The following is a 17,303-nucleotide window of genomic DNA, read 5'->3' as shown; positions in this document are numbered from 1 at the left end:
TAGTCCCAGCTATTCGGGAGGCTGAGGCAGGAGAATGGTGTGAACCTGGGAGGCAGAGCTTGCAGTGAGCCCAGATCACGCCACTGCACTCCAGCCTGGGCAACAGAGCAAGACTCCATCTAAAAAATAAAAATAAAACAAAGTCAGGGGGCCAGAGACAGTGACCTCATTTTTGTTTTAAAGCTAAATGTTTTTCTCTTTCCACTAGTATAAAGTGTTTCAAAATATACTGTTTAGTCATTTAGTAATAGGGAACATATTAGTTGTACTCCCATTTTAGGATACAAATACAGTTCCTTAATCTAAGTAACAAATTGAAACAATTAAAACATAAGACTTATGAAGGGAATATCATAGCTATCTAATGTTTCAGCTACCTATTTTATCTCACATCACAGACATCACCTTTTTTCCTTGAAAATTGTATAACTACAATACACTAAGCATGCTGTATGTTACTGTGACAGATACAAGAAATAAGAATTCAAAACCTTCCTTCTAATAATTCAAACTTTAGTAGGAGGGAGGAGACTAACAGATAAGGTATAAGAAAGGTAATGACAATTGGGCCGGGCGCGGTGGTTCACACCTGTAATCCCAGCACTTTAGGAGGCCGAGGTGGGCTGATCACCTGAGGCAAGGAGTTCGAGACCAGCTTGATCAACATGGTGAAACTCCATCTCTACTAAAAATACAAAAATTAGCTGGGCGTGGTGGTAGGTGCCTGTAATCCCAGCTACTCAGGAGACTGAGGCAGGAGAATCACTTGAACCCAGGAGGCAGAGGTTGTAGTGAGCCGAGATTGTGCCATTGCACTCCAGCCTGGGGGACACAGCAAGACTCCATCTCAAAAAAACAAAAAAATAAACAAAAAAGAAAGCAAGGTAATGACAATTCAGAGGAGAAAGAACCTTCTGGCTACAAGAGATATAATATCTGAGGTGAAAAATCAAAAGATGGCATTTTAGGAGGCCAAGGCAGGCAGATCACTTGAGCCCAGGAGTTCAAGACCAATCCTGGGCAACATGGTGAAACCCCATCTCTATACAAAATACAAAAGAATTAGCTAGCCAAGGTGCTGCACACCTGTAGTCCCAGCTACTTGAAGTTTTGGACTGATTGATGTGAATGAAGAATATGACAGATTAAAAAGAAACAGTTCACACAATCATAACAATTTCACAAAGAGTAAATTATTTTATTTGAAAGTTGTGATATATCAGTTCTTTATTTGAAAAATTATGAATGGGATTTTTGCTTTCAGCCAAAATAGAGTAATAGGGACTGGATTTACCTGCCCTCCTAAAACAATAAAAAATCAGAAAATACTTGAAGTGATGATGTTTAAGACATTATATCGATCAACAAAAGACAGTGATCCATGAAAGACAGGAAACAAAGTGAGCCAATTACCCCAGCTTACTGTCATGGGAGGGTGAATTTGTAGGCCATGGCACAGGGAGGGAGAACTTGGACAGTCTTACAGATTTCCTGAGCTGAGAAGATACAGCTGAGGATCTGGGGGAATAAAGGCAACTAGAACTTGAAGGACAGAAAAACAGAGAAGAGAAAACTGCACAGAAACTAACTCTTGAGCCCTTTATAGGGCTCAGCAGAGTATTGTTAAGCACATGCATGTTAGGGAACCACCCAAAGCTGGGGAAAGAACTACTCAAAAAGATAAGAAAGAACAAAACCTGCCACTCACACAGGGTCAGAAATATTGTCTGTCATCATCAGTCAGACAGAAAAATTTCACAGTTCAGGGATCATCAGGTAGAGTATTCAGAATGGTCTTACCTAAAGAGTAGAGAACAATTAGTCTTAACTTGTACATGAATCTAGTCCTGCCTAACAAATCTTAAAACCAAGACCCCAAAGGATCAGACTATTTCCCAAATAACTTAGCACCCAGAACAAGCCCCAATAATATTTTTAGGAATATAAAAATATCCAACACCTAACAGCATGAAATCCACAGTGCCTGGCATCTCATTACTAGACATAAAAAGAAAGAGAAAAATATAATGAATAATAAGGGGTGAAGATCAGTCAATCAAAACCAGAAGAACTGATACGGATATCAGCCACAGAAGACAAATATATTCAGACAGTTAATATAACTATTTCATATGCTCAAAAAGTTATGTAGAGATGAAGAAAACATATAAAAAACCCAAAAAGTCTAACTCTTAGAGATGAAAACTATAATGTGTGATATGAAGACTATGCTGGGTAGAATAAATGGTAGATTTTACATTGTAGAGGACAAAAAATAGCAAAATTAAAGGCATAGCAATAGAAACTATCCAAAAGTTTACATAGAGGAAAAGGAGAACAAATAAATAGTATATCCATGAACTGTGAGACAACTTAAAGTAGCCTATTATGTCTTTATTGAAGATCCCAAATAATAGAAGAAAGAAAAAAGACAAAAAAACTATTTCAAGAATAGCTGAAAATTTTCCAAATTTGATAACAACTATAAACTCACAGATATAAAAATATTAATGAACCCCAAGCATCATAAAGAAAATGGACAGGTGTGGTGGTTCACGCCTGTAATTCCAGCACTTTAGGAAGCCGAGGCAGGCAGATCACTTGAGCCCAGGAGTTCAAGACCAATCCTGGGCAACATGGTGAAACCCCATCTCTACACAAAATACAAAAGAATTAGCTAGCCAAGGTGTTGCACACCTGTGGTCCCAGCTACTTGAAAAGTTGAGGTGGGAAGATCACTTGAGCCCAGGAGGCTGAGGTTGCAGTGAGGCATGATTGTGCCATTCCACTCCATCCTGGGTAATAGAACAAGACCCTGTCTCCAGAAAAAAGAAAAGAAAAAGAAAATTACACAGACACACATTATAATCAAATTGCTCAAAATCACTGACAAAGAGAAAGTCCTAAAACAAGTCAAAGAAAAGAGACACATTAAATTCAGAGAAAGATAAAGTGGACAGCATATTTCTCATTAGAAACAATGCAATTGAGAAGACAATGGAGCAACATCTTTAAAATACTGAAAGAAGAAAAAACTATCAGCCTATAATGGTTTAGCCAGCAAATCATTTTTTGCTGAAATAAGGTGAAAAAATGTCAGACATATAAAAACTGACTGAACTAACTGCTATCAGACCTGCATTACCAGAAACATTCAAGTCTTTCAGACAGAATGAAAGTAGTACCAAAGGAACACATGAATCTACACAATGGAATGAAATGGGAATCATATCAGTAAATATATAATAACTTTTTCTTGTTATTAAAAACAATCATCAATAGTTAACTGTTTAAGCAGAAATAATAACAATATCACATGAGGTATATGACGTATGTAAAAGTAAAATGCTTGACAACACCACCACAAAAACTGAAAATGGAAAAATAGAAGTATACTATTTTAAAATTCTTATACTATTATGAAGGGCTATAATATCCCTTGAATGTTAAACTGTGTGAAACTGTGATAGGGTAAAAATGTACACTATAAATCCTAAAGCACCCACTAAAGTAACAAGGAGTTGTAGCTAATAAACCAACAAAGGACTTAAAATGAAATTAGAAAAAGTAAATTTTAAGCACTGCTTACCTTTCTGGCCTAATTACATAACTCCACACTCCCTTTCTGCCCTAAACATGAATATACACCCCCAAGTTGACAAAATTCAAAGTAGGTCTCAGAATAGATAAATATTACATAGGATAAAGAAGGCCACTTCATGATAAATACGTTAATTCATCAAACGGATAACAATCTTAAAATTTATGCATCTAACAAACTTCAAATCATATAAAGCAAAAATTGATAGAACTGTAAGGAGAAAGAGACAATACCACAATTATAGTAAAAATTTCTAATACCTTTGTCTCATTAAGTGGGCAAAAAATCGGTAATATAGAAGATATGAACAATACAATAAATACAAAACACAAACCACAATAAGCCCAAGTTGACATTTACAGACTGTCCACTCAACAATAACAAAATATAATTTATTTTCAAATGACCATGGGACATTTACCAAGATAATACCATATTCTGGACCATAAAATAAGTCTTAATCCATTTTTTAAAAATTCCAGTTATACAAGGTTAGTTTTTTGACCTAAATGGAATTAATTTAGAATTAAATAATAAAGATATCTAGAAATCCTCAAATTCTTGGAAACTAAATAACAGACTTCTAAAAAGACTACAAGTCATAAAAAGAATCAAAAGAAATAAAAATTTCAAACTGAATTAAAAAACATAATATATAAAATATGTGACATACTGCTATGGATAATTATGCAACATACTGCTGAGGGAAATACACATCCCTAAATGCCTATATTAAAAAAATAGAAAGGCCTATCTTAAGAAACTGAAAAAAGGAAATCAAATGAAACTGGAAGTGAACAGAATAAAGAAAGTGATAAATACCAGAATACAAATCAATGAAAACAGAAGCTGTTTCTTGGAAGATCAATAAAATTGATAATTTTCTCCAGATTGATTAGAGAAAAAAAGAAAAGACAGATTGACAATATCAGGAATGACAGAGGTAACATTGTTACAGCTATTAAGAGAAAAATAAGGGATGATTGAGAACAAGTTCATACAAATAAATCTGGGGGGCGGAGCAAGATGGGCGAATAGGAACAGCTCCAGTCTCCAACTCCCAGCGCGAGTGACACAGAAGACCGGTGATTTCCGCATTTTCAACTGAGGTACTGGGGTCATCTCTCTAGGGAGTGCCGGACAATCGGTGCTGGTCAGCTGCTGCAGCCTGACCAGCGTGAGCTGAAGCAGGGCGAGGCATCGCCTCACCTGGAAGCGCAAGGGGGAAGTAAATCCGTTTTCCTAGCCAGGGGAACTGAGACACATAACACCTGGAAAATCGGGTAACTCCCACCCCAATACTGCGCTTTAAGGAAACAGGCACACCAGGACAATATATCCCACACCTGGCCGGGAGGGTCCCACGCCCACGGAGCCTCCCTCACTGCTAACACAGCAGTCTGCGGCGATCTATCCGCAAGGTAGCAGCGAGGCTGGGGGAGGGGAGCCCGCCATTGCTGAGGCTTAAGTAGGTAAACAAAGCCACTGGGAAGCTGGAACTGAGTGGAGCTCACAGCTGCTCAAGGAAACCTGCCTGTCTCTGTAGACTCCACCTCTGGGGACAGCCCACAGCTGAAGTCCAATAGGGAAAGCAGCGAGGGCCGGTGCAGAGGCGAACACTCTGTCTGACAGCTTTGGGGAGAGCCGTGGATCTCCCAACGCGGAGGTTGAGATCCGAGAACGGACAGACTGCCTGCTCAGGGGGTCCCTGACCTCTGAGTAGCCTAGCTGGGAGACATCCCCCACTAGGGGCAGTCTGAACCCCACACCTCACAGGGTGGAGTCATCCCTGAGAGGAAACTTCCAAAGGAAGAATCAGACAGGTACACTCGCTGTTCAGCAATATTCTATCTTCGGCAACCTCTGCTGCTGATACCAGGCAAACAGGGTCTGGAGTGGACCTCAAGCAATCTCCAACAGACCAACAGACAGTCCTTCTGACTGTCAGACGGAAAACTATCAAACAGGAAGGACACCTACACCAAAACCCCATCAGTACGTCACCGTCATCAAAGACCAGAGACAGATAAAACCACAAAGATGGGGAAGAAGCAGGACAGAAAAGCTGGAAATTCAAAAAATAAGAGCGCATCTCCCCCTGCAAAGGAGCGCAGCTCATCGCCAGCAACGGATCAAAGCTGGTCAGAGAATGACTTTGACCAGATGAGAGAAGAAGGCTTCAGCCCATCAAACTTCTCAGAGGTAAAGGAGGAATTACGTACCCAGCGCAAAGAAACTAAAAATCTTGAAAAAAGAGTGCAAGAATTGACAGCTAGACTAATTAATGCAGAGAAGATCATAAATGAAATGACAGAGATGAAAACCATGACACGAGAAATACGTGACAAATGCACAAGCTTCAGTAACTGACTCGATCAACTGGAAGAAAGAGTATCAGATCGATTGAGGATCAAATGAATGAAATGAAGCGAGAAGAGAAAACCAAAAGAAAAAAGAAGAAAAAGAAATGAACAAAGCCTGCAAGAAGTATGGGATTATGTAAAAAGACCAAATCTACGTCTGATTGGGGTGCCTGAAAGTGAGGGGGAAAATGGAACCAAGTTGGAAAACACTCTTCAGGATATCATCCAGGAGAACTTCCCCAACCTAGTAGGGCAGGCCAACATTCAAATTCAGGAAATACAGAGAACGCCACAAAGATACTCCTCCAGAAGAGCAACTCCAAGACACATAATTGCCAGATTCACCAAAGTTGAAATGAAGGAAAAAATCTTAAGGGCAGCCAGAGAGAAAGGTCGGGTTACCCACAAAGGGAAGCCCATCACACTAACAGCAGATCTCTCGGCAGAAACTCTCCAAGCCAGAGAGAGAGTGGGGGCCAATATTCAACGTTCTTAAAGAAAAGAATTTTCAACCCAGAATTTCATATCCAGCCAAACTAAGTTTCATCAGTGAAGGAGAAATAAAATCCTTTACAGATAAGCAAATGCTTAGAGATTTTGTCACCACCAGGCCTGCCTTACAAGAGACCCTGAAGGAAGCCCTGAACATGGAAAGGAACAACCGGTACCAGCCATTGCAAAAACATGCCAAAATGTAAAGACCATCGAGGCTAGGAAGAAACTGCATCAACTAACGAGCAAAATAACCAGTTAAGATCACAATGACAGGATCAAGTTCACACATAACAATATTAACCTTAAATGTCAATGGACTAAATGCTCCAATTAAAAGACACAGACTGGCAAACTGGATAAAGAGTCAAGACCCATCAGTCTGCTGTATTCAGGAGACCCATCTCACATGCAGAGACATACATAGGCTCAAAATAAAGGGATGGAGGAAGATCTACCAAGCAAATGGAGAACAAAAAAAGCAGGGGTTGCAATCCTAGTCTCTGATAAAACAGACTTTAAACCATCAAAGATCAAAAGAGACAAAGAAGGCCATTACATAATGGTAAAGGGATCAATTCAACAGGAAGAGCTAACTCTCCTAAATATATATGCACCCAATACAGGAGCACCCAGATTCATAAAGCAACTCCTTAGAGACTTACAAAGAGACTTAGACTCCCATACAATAATAATGGGAGACTTCAACACTCCACTGTCAACATTAGACAGATCAACAAGACAGAAAGTTAACAAGGATATCCAGGAATTGAACTCATCTCTCCACCAAGCAGACCTAATAGACATCTATAGAACTCTCCACCCCAAATCAACAGAATATACATTCTTCTCAGCACCACATCGCACTTATTCCAAAATTGACCACATAATTGGAAGTAAAGCACTCCTCAGCAAATGTACAAGAACAGAAATTATAACAAACTGTCTCTCAGACCACAGTGCAATCAAACTAGAACTCAGGACTAAGAAACTCAATCTAAACCGCTCAACTACATGGAAACTGAACAACCTGCTCCTGAATGACTACTGGGTACATAACGAAATGAAAGCAGAAATAAAGATGTTCTTTGAAACCAATGAGAACAAAGATACAACATATCAGAATCTCTGGGACACATTTAAAGCAGTGTGTAGAGGGAAATTTATAGCACTAAATGCCCACAAGAGAAAGCAGGAAAGATCTAAAATTGACACTTTAACATCACAATTGAAAGAACTAGAGAGGCAAGAACAAACACATTCAAAAGCTAGCAGAAGGCAAGAAATAACTAAGATCAGAGCAGAACTGAAGGAGATAGAGTCACAAAAAACCCTCCAAAAAATCAATGAATCCAGGAGTTGGTTTTTTGAAAAGATCAACAAAATTGACAGACCGCTAGCAAGACTAATAAAGAAGAAAAGAGAGAGGAATCAAATAGATGCAATAAAAAATGATAAAGGGGATATCACCACCGACCCCACAGAAATACAAACAACCATCAGAGAATACTATAAATGCCTCTATGCAAATCAACTAGAAAATCTAGAAGAAATGGATAATTCCTGGACACTTACACTCTCCCAAGACTAAACCAGGAAGAAGTTGAATCCCTGAATAGACCAATAACAGGCTCTGAAATTGAGGCAACAATTAATAGCCTACCCACGAAAAAAAGTCCAGGACCAGATGGATTCACAGCTGAATTCTACCAGAGGTACAAGGAGGAGCTGGTACCATTCCTTCAGAAACTATTCCAATCAATAGAAAAAGAGGGAATCCTCCCGAACTCATTTTATGAGGCCAACATCATCCTGATACCAAAGCCTGGCAGAGACACAACAAAAAAAGAGAATTTTAGACCAATATCCCTGATGAACATCGATGCAAAAATTCTCAATAAAATACTGGCAAACCGGATTCAGCAGCACATCAAAAAGCTTATCCACCATGATCAAGTGGGCTTCATCCCTGGGATGCAAGGCTGGTTCAACATTCGCAATAATAAAGTAATAGTAATATAAAACAGAACCAAAGACAAGAACCACATGATTATCTCAATAGATGCAGAAAAGGCTTTTGACAAAATTCAACAGCCCTTTATGCTAAAAACGCTCAATAAATTCGGTATTGAGGGAACGTACCTCAAAATAATAAGAGCTATTTATGAGAAACCCACAGCTAATATCATACTGAATGGGCAAAAACTGGAAAAATTCCCTTTGAAAACTGGCACAAGACAGGGATGCCCTCTCTCACCACTCCTATTCAACATCGTGTTGGAAGTTCTGGCTAGGGCAAAATTATTAATTACAAAATTAATTTGTAATTAATTACAAAATTAATGTGTAATTTGTAATGTAATTTGTAATGTAATTTGTAATTAATTACAAAATTAATGTGCAAAAATCCCAAGCATTCTTATACACCAGTAACAGACAAGCAGAGAGCCAAATCAGGAATCAACTTCCATTCACAGTTGCTTCAAAGAGAATAAAATACCTAGGAATCCAGCTTACAAGGGATGTAAAGGACCTCTTCAAGGAGAACTACAAACCACTGCTCAGTGAAATCAAAGAGGACACAAACAAATGGAAGAACATACCATGCTCATGGATAGGAAGAATCAATATCGTGAAAATGGCCATACTGCCCAAGGTTATTTATAGATTCAATGCCATCCCCATCAAGCTACCAATGACTTTCTTCACAGAATAGGAAAAAACTGCTTTAAAGTTCATATGGAACCAAAAAAGAGCCCGCATTGCCAAGACAATCCTAGGTCAAAAGGACAAAGCTGGAGGCGTCACGCTACCTGACTTCAAACTATACTACAAGGCTACAGTAACCAAAAAGCATGGTACTGGTACCAAAACAGAGATATAGACCAATGGAACAGAACAGAGTCCTCCGAAATAATACCACACATCTACAGCCATCTGATCTTTGACAAACCTGACAAAAACAAGAAATGGGGAAAGGATTCCCTATTCAATAAATGGTGCTGGGAAAATTGGCTAGCCATAAGTAGAAAGCTGAAACTGGATCCTTTCCTTACCCCTTATACGAAAATTATTCAAGATGGATTAGAGACTTAAATGTTAGACCTAATACCATAAAAACCCTAGAAGAAAATCTAGGTAGTACCATTCAGGACATAGGCATGGGCAAGGACTTCATGTCTAAAACACCAAAAGCAACGGCAGCAAAAGCCAAAATTGACAAATGGGATCTAATTAAACTAAAGAGCTTCTGCACAGCAAAAGAAACTACCATCAGAGTGAACAGGCAACCTACAGAATGGGAGAAAATTTTTGCAACCTACTCATCTGACAAAGGGCTAATATCCAGAATCTACAAAGAACTCAAACAAATTTACAAGAAAAAAACAAACAACCCCATCAAAAAGTGGGCAAAGGATATGAACAGACATTTCTCAAAAGAAGACATCCATACAGCCAACAGACACATGAAAAAATGCTCGTCATCACTCGCCATCAGAGAAATGCAAATCAAAACCACAATGAGATACCATCTCACACCAGTTAGAATGGCAATCATTAAGAAGTCAGGAAACAATAGATGTTGGAGAGGATGTGGAGAAATAGGAACACTTTTACACTGTTGGTGGGATTGTCAACTAGTTCAACCATTATGGAAAACAGTATGGTGATTCCTCAAGGATCTAGAACTAGATGTACCATATTACCCAGCCATCCCACTACTGGGTATATACCCAAAGGATTATAAATTATTCTACTACAAAGACACATGCACACGTATGTTTATTGCGGCATTATTCACAATAGCAAAGACTTGGAATCAACCCAAATGTCCATCTGTGACAGACTGGATTAAGAAAATGTGGCACATATACACCATGGAATACTATGCAGCCATCAAAAAGGATGAGTTTGCGTCCTTTGTAGGGACATGGATGCAGCTGGAAACCATCATTCTTAGCAAACTGTCACAAGAAGAGAAAACCAAACACCACCATGTTCTCACTCATAGGTGGGAACTGAACAATGAGATCACTTGGACTCGGGAAGGGGAACATCACACACTGGGGCCTATCAGGGGGAGGGGGAAGGAGGGAGGGATTGCATTGGGGAGTTATACATGATATAAACGTTATGCACATGTACCCTAGAACTTAAAGTATAATAAAAATAAATTAAAAAAAAAAAAAACCAAATAAATCTGACAATTTAGATGAAACAAACAAATGTCTTTAAAGATTCCAGGTTACCAAAACTCACTTGAGAAAAAATAGATATCCTAAATGGTTCTATATCTATTCTTTTAATTTTTAAATTTTTAAAAATGAAAATTATATTAATAGCTAATACGGTATATATTCTGGATGTAAAAAGAAAAAATTTATCATTAAAATCTAACACACAATAAATTAACTAATCAATTAACTTCATAAACCTCTATGCACCAATAGCTTCATTGGTAAATTCTACCAAATATTTGAGGAAAAATTATACCATACCAATTATTTATTATTCCAGAAATATAACAGAGAAAACACATCATTTATTCTGTGAGGTTAGCCTTATCCTGTTACAAAAACCTGAGAAAGACATTGGAAGAAAGCAAAACTACCAAGCGGCCGGACGCGGTGGCTCACACCTGCAATCCCAGCACTTTGAGGGGCTAAGGCGAGCAGATCACAAGGTCAGGAGATTGAGACTATCCTGGCTAACACGATGAAACCCCGTCTCTACTAAAAACACAAAAAATTAGCTGGGCATAGTGGTGGGCGCCTGTAGTACCAGCTACTCAGGAGGCTGAGGCAGGAGAATGGTGTGAACCCAGGAGGCGGAGCTTTCAATGAGCTAAGATCACACCACTTCACTCCAGCCTGGGAGACAGAGGAAGACTCCATCTCAAAAAAAAAGAAAGAAAGCAAAACTACCAAGCATGTATTATGTATTTTATGAACATAGAAGCAAAAGTTCTAAACAAAATATTAGCAAATCAAATCAAACATTGTATAAGAAAGAATAATACATCATGCCCAAATGGGGATTATCCTAGAAATGCAAATTTTGTTTCATATTTGAATATTGATCAATATAATTCACTATTTTCGAAAACTAAAAAAAGAAATATCCAAAACCATAAAGTATGTCAATGGATACACAGAAAGCATTTGACAAAATCTAAACACATTCTTGAATTAAAAGAAAAAAGAAAAAACTCTTGGCACAGTTGGAATTTAAGATTTATCAATCTAATAAAGGGTGTCTATGAAAAACCTATAACTCACATAATTACTGGTGAAAGACTGAATGCCTTCCCTCCCAATCCTAGGAACAAGAATGAAATCCACTCTCACTACTTCTATTCAACACTATACTGGAAATTCTAGCAAATGCAGTGGTAAGGCAAGATAAATAACAGCATCCAGTTTGGAAAGGGAGAAGTAAAACAGTCTTTATTCCCATACTACGTGACCATCTATGTAGAAAATACTATGATCTCACCAAAACTCCACTGAAACTAATAAATGAGTTTATCGAGTATGCAGGATAAAATATCAATAGACTTTTTTTTTTAATTTTTCCATACAGGATTTCACTTGTTTACCCAGGCTGGAGTGCAGTGGTGTGATCAGCTCACTGAAACTCCAACTCCCAGGCTCAAGTGATCCTTCCACATCAGCCTCCCAGGTAGCTGGGACTACAGGCATGCACCACCACACCTGGCCAATTTTTGTATTTTTAGTAGAGATGGGGTTTTTCCATAATGCCCAGGCTGATGTGGAACTCCTAGGTTCAAGCGATCCATCTGCCTCAGCCTCCCAAAGTGCTGGGATTACAAGCGTAAGCCACTTTTCCCAGCCAATAGAAAATTATTAATAAACAATATCAATTGTCTAATATTAGCAAGAATTAGAAATAGACATTTTAAAAACATATCATTTACAATAGCATCAAAAGTAATAGTAATAAATCTAAGAAAATGTCCAAGATCTCTATATTAAAAGCTATAAAATATTATTGAGAAAAAGTAAAGAAAAGCAAATAAATGAGAAGCATACCATATCAATGAGTTGGAAAGCTCAATATTTTAAAGATTTCAATTCTCCCCAAAATTAGTCTATAAATTCAAGTCAATCATAATTAAAATGCTTATACTTTTTTCCATAAATGGAGCAGGTATTTAAAAAATTTATTTGAAAAGAAGTGCAAAAGGGCAGAAAGAGACAAGGTAATCTGAAGACAAAGAACCAAGCTGGAGGACTTATAATATCAAATATCAAGACCTAAATTACTATAAAGCTATAGTAATTATGAGAATGTTGTTAACACAATAATAAATAATGAATATGTGGGAGGAAATAGAGAGAGTCCAGAAATATTCACATACATAGTTAGTAAACTTATGATAAAGACATCAATGCAAAGAGTGCTAAGGATGTTCTTTTGAATAATGGCTCTGGGGCAATTGCTTTATATGTGCCAAAATAATCATCTGGACCTCTACCTCATATCATGCAAAAATAATTAATTTTAGATGGAGGGCAGGCCTAAATGAGAAGTAAAGCATTTAAATTCAAATATAGGAGAAAAAATTGCAATCTTGGAGTAGGCACAATTTTTCTTTTAGATACAACACTGAAACGCATAAATTAAAAACATTTTTGCGTATGTTAAATTGTACTTAATAAAAATTAGGAACTATTTAAAACAATCATTAAGACAGTAAAAAGTGAAAACTTGAAATGGGAGAAAAATATTTGCTATACATAGCTAATAAAAGATACCCATCTAGATTCTATGAAAGTCTACAGATCAATCAGACAGAGCCAATTCAATTGAAAAGTGGCATAATATTTTAATATACAATACACAAAAGAGGATAGACAGATGACCAACACACATACAAAAATATCATTAAGTCTTGAAGAAGATACATATAAAACTATGATGACAAAACACTGTGCACTCACTAGAAAAGCTAAAATGAAAAAGATACAGAATATCATTTCTGGTATTTAGTGAGGGTGCGAATCACCTGACATGCTCATAAATTGCTGGTAGAAGCAAAAAATTAATTCAGCCACTTTGGAAAATGTTCAGTACTATCCATTAAAACTAAACACACCCACACATGCACGCATACACACACACGCACACACACACACACGCACATGTATCTACTTTGTGATCTAGCAATTCTTCTCAGTATATATCCAAAGAAAATATATACATATGTTCATGAAAAGATATAAATTAGACTATTCATACCAACACTGTGTGAACTGGAAACTACCCAAATGCCAACCAAAATGAATGGATTAATAAATTGTGATATATTCACACAACAGAATACTTTGCAATAATTAGAATAACTGATCTAGAACTACTCATAACAGTATATGTAAATATCACAAACATAATGTTGAATGGAAGAAACCAGACAAAAATGGGAAACTAATCAATGCTGTCAGATGTCAAGATTGTGATTATTCTTGGAGGTGGACATGGGCAGCCTTCTGGGATACTGGTGATATTTTGTTTCTTCATCTGGGTATTGTTTACATGGCTGTGTTCGGTTAGTAAAAATTCAAAGAGCTGCACAATTATGTATACTTTTTTGGTATTGATATAATAGGTCAATAAATTATTTTTAAAATGTACATAGTGTGTAACTTTGCTTCTGTTTCATATTTTTCTTTAGAACAGATTTTTAAAAATGAGAATCCTGGGCAGTAGTCTTTTAAAAGTTGAGATGTTTACTTATTATAAATGTTCTTATTGATAACAAGTGACAAATAAATGATAAGAGGGGAAATAACAGATGATTAAACCAATTCTTACAGTTCCAATATATCCCCAAACTTTAGGGAGAAGCTATCTCATTTAACTCTCTAATGTTCACATTATAATCACGTGAAAGCTACAGAAATAGAAACTTAACAAAGATAATCTTGCTGGGAGAATTGGAAATAGATTCTAGGAATGAAAAATCTTTGCCCTATCATCATGTGATAATTTGCTGATAGACAATATGAAGTGCGGTAGATAGAGCCAGCTTGCCTGGGAACACTTCACAGCTCTCCCCTTGCTATCTGGGTAAACTTGTGCAAGTTTCTTAACTTCTCTGTGTCTTGTTTCCAGATCTACAAAATTGGAATGATAAAAATACATATTTCACAACCTTGTTTTGAGGATAAAATAAATTAATGCATGTAAAGCTCTTAAGAACAGTGGGTTATCCCTATTAGCATCTGTTCCACCCAGTTAGAAGGATAACCATAACTGTTCCTAGTGAAAGATTTGAACTTTTTTTTTCACTGAAACCATACTTCTTAGTTGGTATTAAATGTTAAATGGTGTTTGAACACATACATTTTCCTACTTGCCTTGCATCTTATTGAAAACAGAAATGTCTTCAGGTTTGTGTGTCTAAAACGGATTTGAAATCTGTAACAGATTGCCTTATCAAAGAAACTGAAATCTCCCAGCACCAGAAGATTATGTCTGAAAATAAAACTGCTCATGACCACCATCATTTCAAAAAATAATTGCTCTTTCTCAAGTGACTGCAGTTGAAAACCTGACTTTTCACTAAACGTACATGTGCTTTACCTCCAAAACCTATGACATTTTGCTACGAGTTGAATAGTTTTTAAGTGCTCAGACCTCAAATGTAAAAACACATTCCTATTTTCCTCCAGTCTTAAAGACTGACCTGCATGTCTTCTAGATATGCTCTAAATAGCTCTATCCACCTGTGGTAGCATCAAAAAAAGAAATCCTCGGAGATTAGTTGAATAACAGGTATTCTGATAAGGACTTATTTTCATCTTTTAGGTTTTATGAGAATGAAACAAACTTGTGATACAAATTTCTCCAGTAAATATTATCAAAATTAGATTTCTCACCAATCTTTCAAATTTTACATCAGAAAAAAAGATGAAGGGAAGAAAGGTACTGTTTATATAGGCAAGCTGAGCGGTTGCTCAGCAATGAGTTCCAGATGCTATCCCCATGAAGACCTTGCTTTCATGGAAGAACTTGTGTCTTTTATGGTATAAGAAGCTCAAGAGGATACATTTCCTTTCAAAACCAAATGACTCAATCCCGTCAGTAGCTGCAACTTGAAAGAAGAGGATTTGCTTACCCTGTCAGGTTATGTCAATCTACCTAACAAGACTGTGGTGGGGCCAGATTTGTCAGAGAAATCAGACTATCTCAGAGGAATTTGCATATATGAAATATCAATTTATTATAGGTTCTGCTGCTATTTTAATTCCACTGCTCATTTATCACAATTCAAAAGAATGAGAAGTCTTCTGTAACCTCACATATGGAAAACAGCAAAAGTCAGAATTTTTTGGATGGTTTGCTTTTTGAGGCTTTTTCTTTTTTTTTTTTGAGACAGAGTCTCGCTCTGTCGCCCAGGCTGGAGTGCAGTGGCTGGATATTGGCTCACTGCAAGCTCCGCCTCCCGGGTGAGGCTTTTTCTTAAAGAGGAATTTAACAGCTTTACAGTTGGTTGCTAAATAAAAAATTATAATAGACACAAAATCTGCTTAAATAAGTCAAAGACTTAATTCTACCATTATAATTTTCTTTGAATTTTAACTTTTCTACCATGAGTTTTGTGTATATTTTTGTTTATATCAAACATTCTTTATGTGATTCTGTTAAAAATTAGACTATTTGTTATGAATTTTACAGACCTGAGAAGTCATTATGCATTTACTGAGCACAATTCTGCAGAACACTGATGCTCAAACTTGTTATTCCTCATACCCAGAGTAATAACTAGAAGACAAAAAGATTATATTAATCATTACTAATAAATATCTGATTTATGAGGATATATATATACACACACTGTCCTGGAAAAAAGCATGATCTTTGGATTCACTTAGAGAATCAAAACTCAGCTCTGCCACTTCCAGCTCTGTGACCAGAGTAACTCACTTACCTTTCTGAATCTCAACTTCTCCTTAAAGACAGTAATGTTTATGCTGCCGGATTTGGAAGAAAATTCAGTAAGTCCATTATGAATTAAGTATATTAATGATGCATTAAGTATATTATGCATCTGGAACTCTACCTGGTCCCTAATAGTCTCTAAATAAATGGGAAATATTATATCTGATAACTTTAATAAATGTTTGTTGAGTACAATTATGTGCCTAGCATTGTTTAGATACCATGAACCAAGTGACAAATAAGAGTGTCAGGGCCCCAGCCTTCGTGGAGCTTATACGAGTGGGAAAAAGAGTCAATGTGTAAACAAATAAATAAGAAAACTTCAGATTCTGATAGCTGCAAATTAAGTAACCGGAAGTGGAGAGAGGCTATTTTAGAGGTAATGTCCAGGGAAATGATAAGGTAACCCTTGAGCTCAGCCAGACTCAGCCCTGTGAAAACCTGTGGAAAGCCCATTGAAAGCAAAGGGGCCAGTGAGCACAGCCCTGGATCGGGAATAAGCATGGCCTGTGCAAGGAGCTGAGAGGAAGCCAGTGTGTCTGGAGCATGATAGGCAAAGAAGAGAGTAGAAGATGAGGTCACGAAATAGGTAGAGATCAAACCATGTAGGGCCTGTAGGCCATAGAAAGGAGTTTGAATTTAATTACATATAAAAAGCAAAACTATTGAAGAAGTTCAGACTGAAAAAGGTGATCTGATTCTAGTTGCTAAATGAGGAATGGATGGCAGCAGGGCGAAAGTGGAAAGTGGAAGACCAATTTGGAGGTTACTGCAGTATAATAAATAAACCGAAGATGATTATAGTGTACCCCAGGATAGTAGTGATGGTGAAGATGAGAATAAGAGGGTGGATGACCTACGGGAAAGAGTCCTGTCTCACA

The 17,303-nt window shown here is 37.2% G+C and overlaps 1 long non-coding RNA gene across 1 annotated transcript in view; it reads right to left on the bottom strand.

The window, feature by feature from the left end:
• LOC117064957 overlaps positions 1 to 16,240 on the bottom strand; it is a 33,669-nt gene extending 17,429 nt beyond the window's left edge. The window contains exon 1 of the long non-coding RNA XR_004429765.1: positions 16,161 to 16,240. This is a non-coding gene — a long non-coding RNA (uncharacterized LOC117064957). The remainder of the gene's footprint in view (positions 1 to 16,160) is intronic.
• Positions 16,241 to 17,303: the final 1,063 nt, after the last annotated feature.

Source organism: Trachypithecus francoisi, unplaced genomic scaffold, assembly GCF_009764315.1.
Source record: "Trachypithecus francoisi isolate TF-2019V2 unplaced genomic scaffold, Tfra_2.0 Lachesis_group2, whole genome shotgun sequence".
NCBI classification, from domain to species: Eukaryota; Metazoa; Chordata; class Mammalia; order Primates; family Cercopithecidae; genus Trachypithecus; species Trachypithecus francoisi.
Note: the sequence above shows the minus strand (reverse complement) of the source record. Positions and strands in the feature narration are given on the sequence as shown.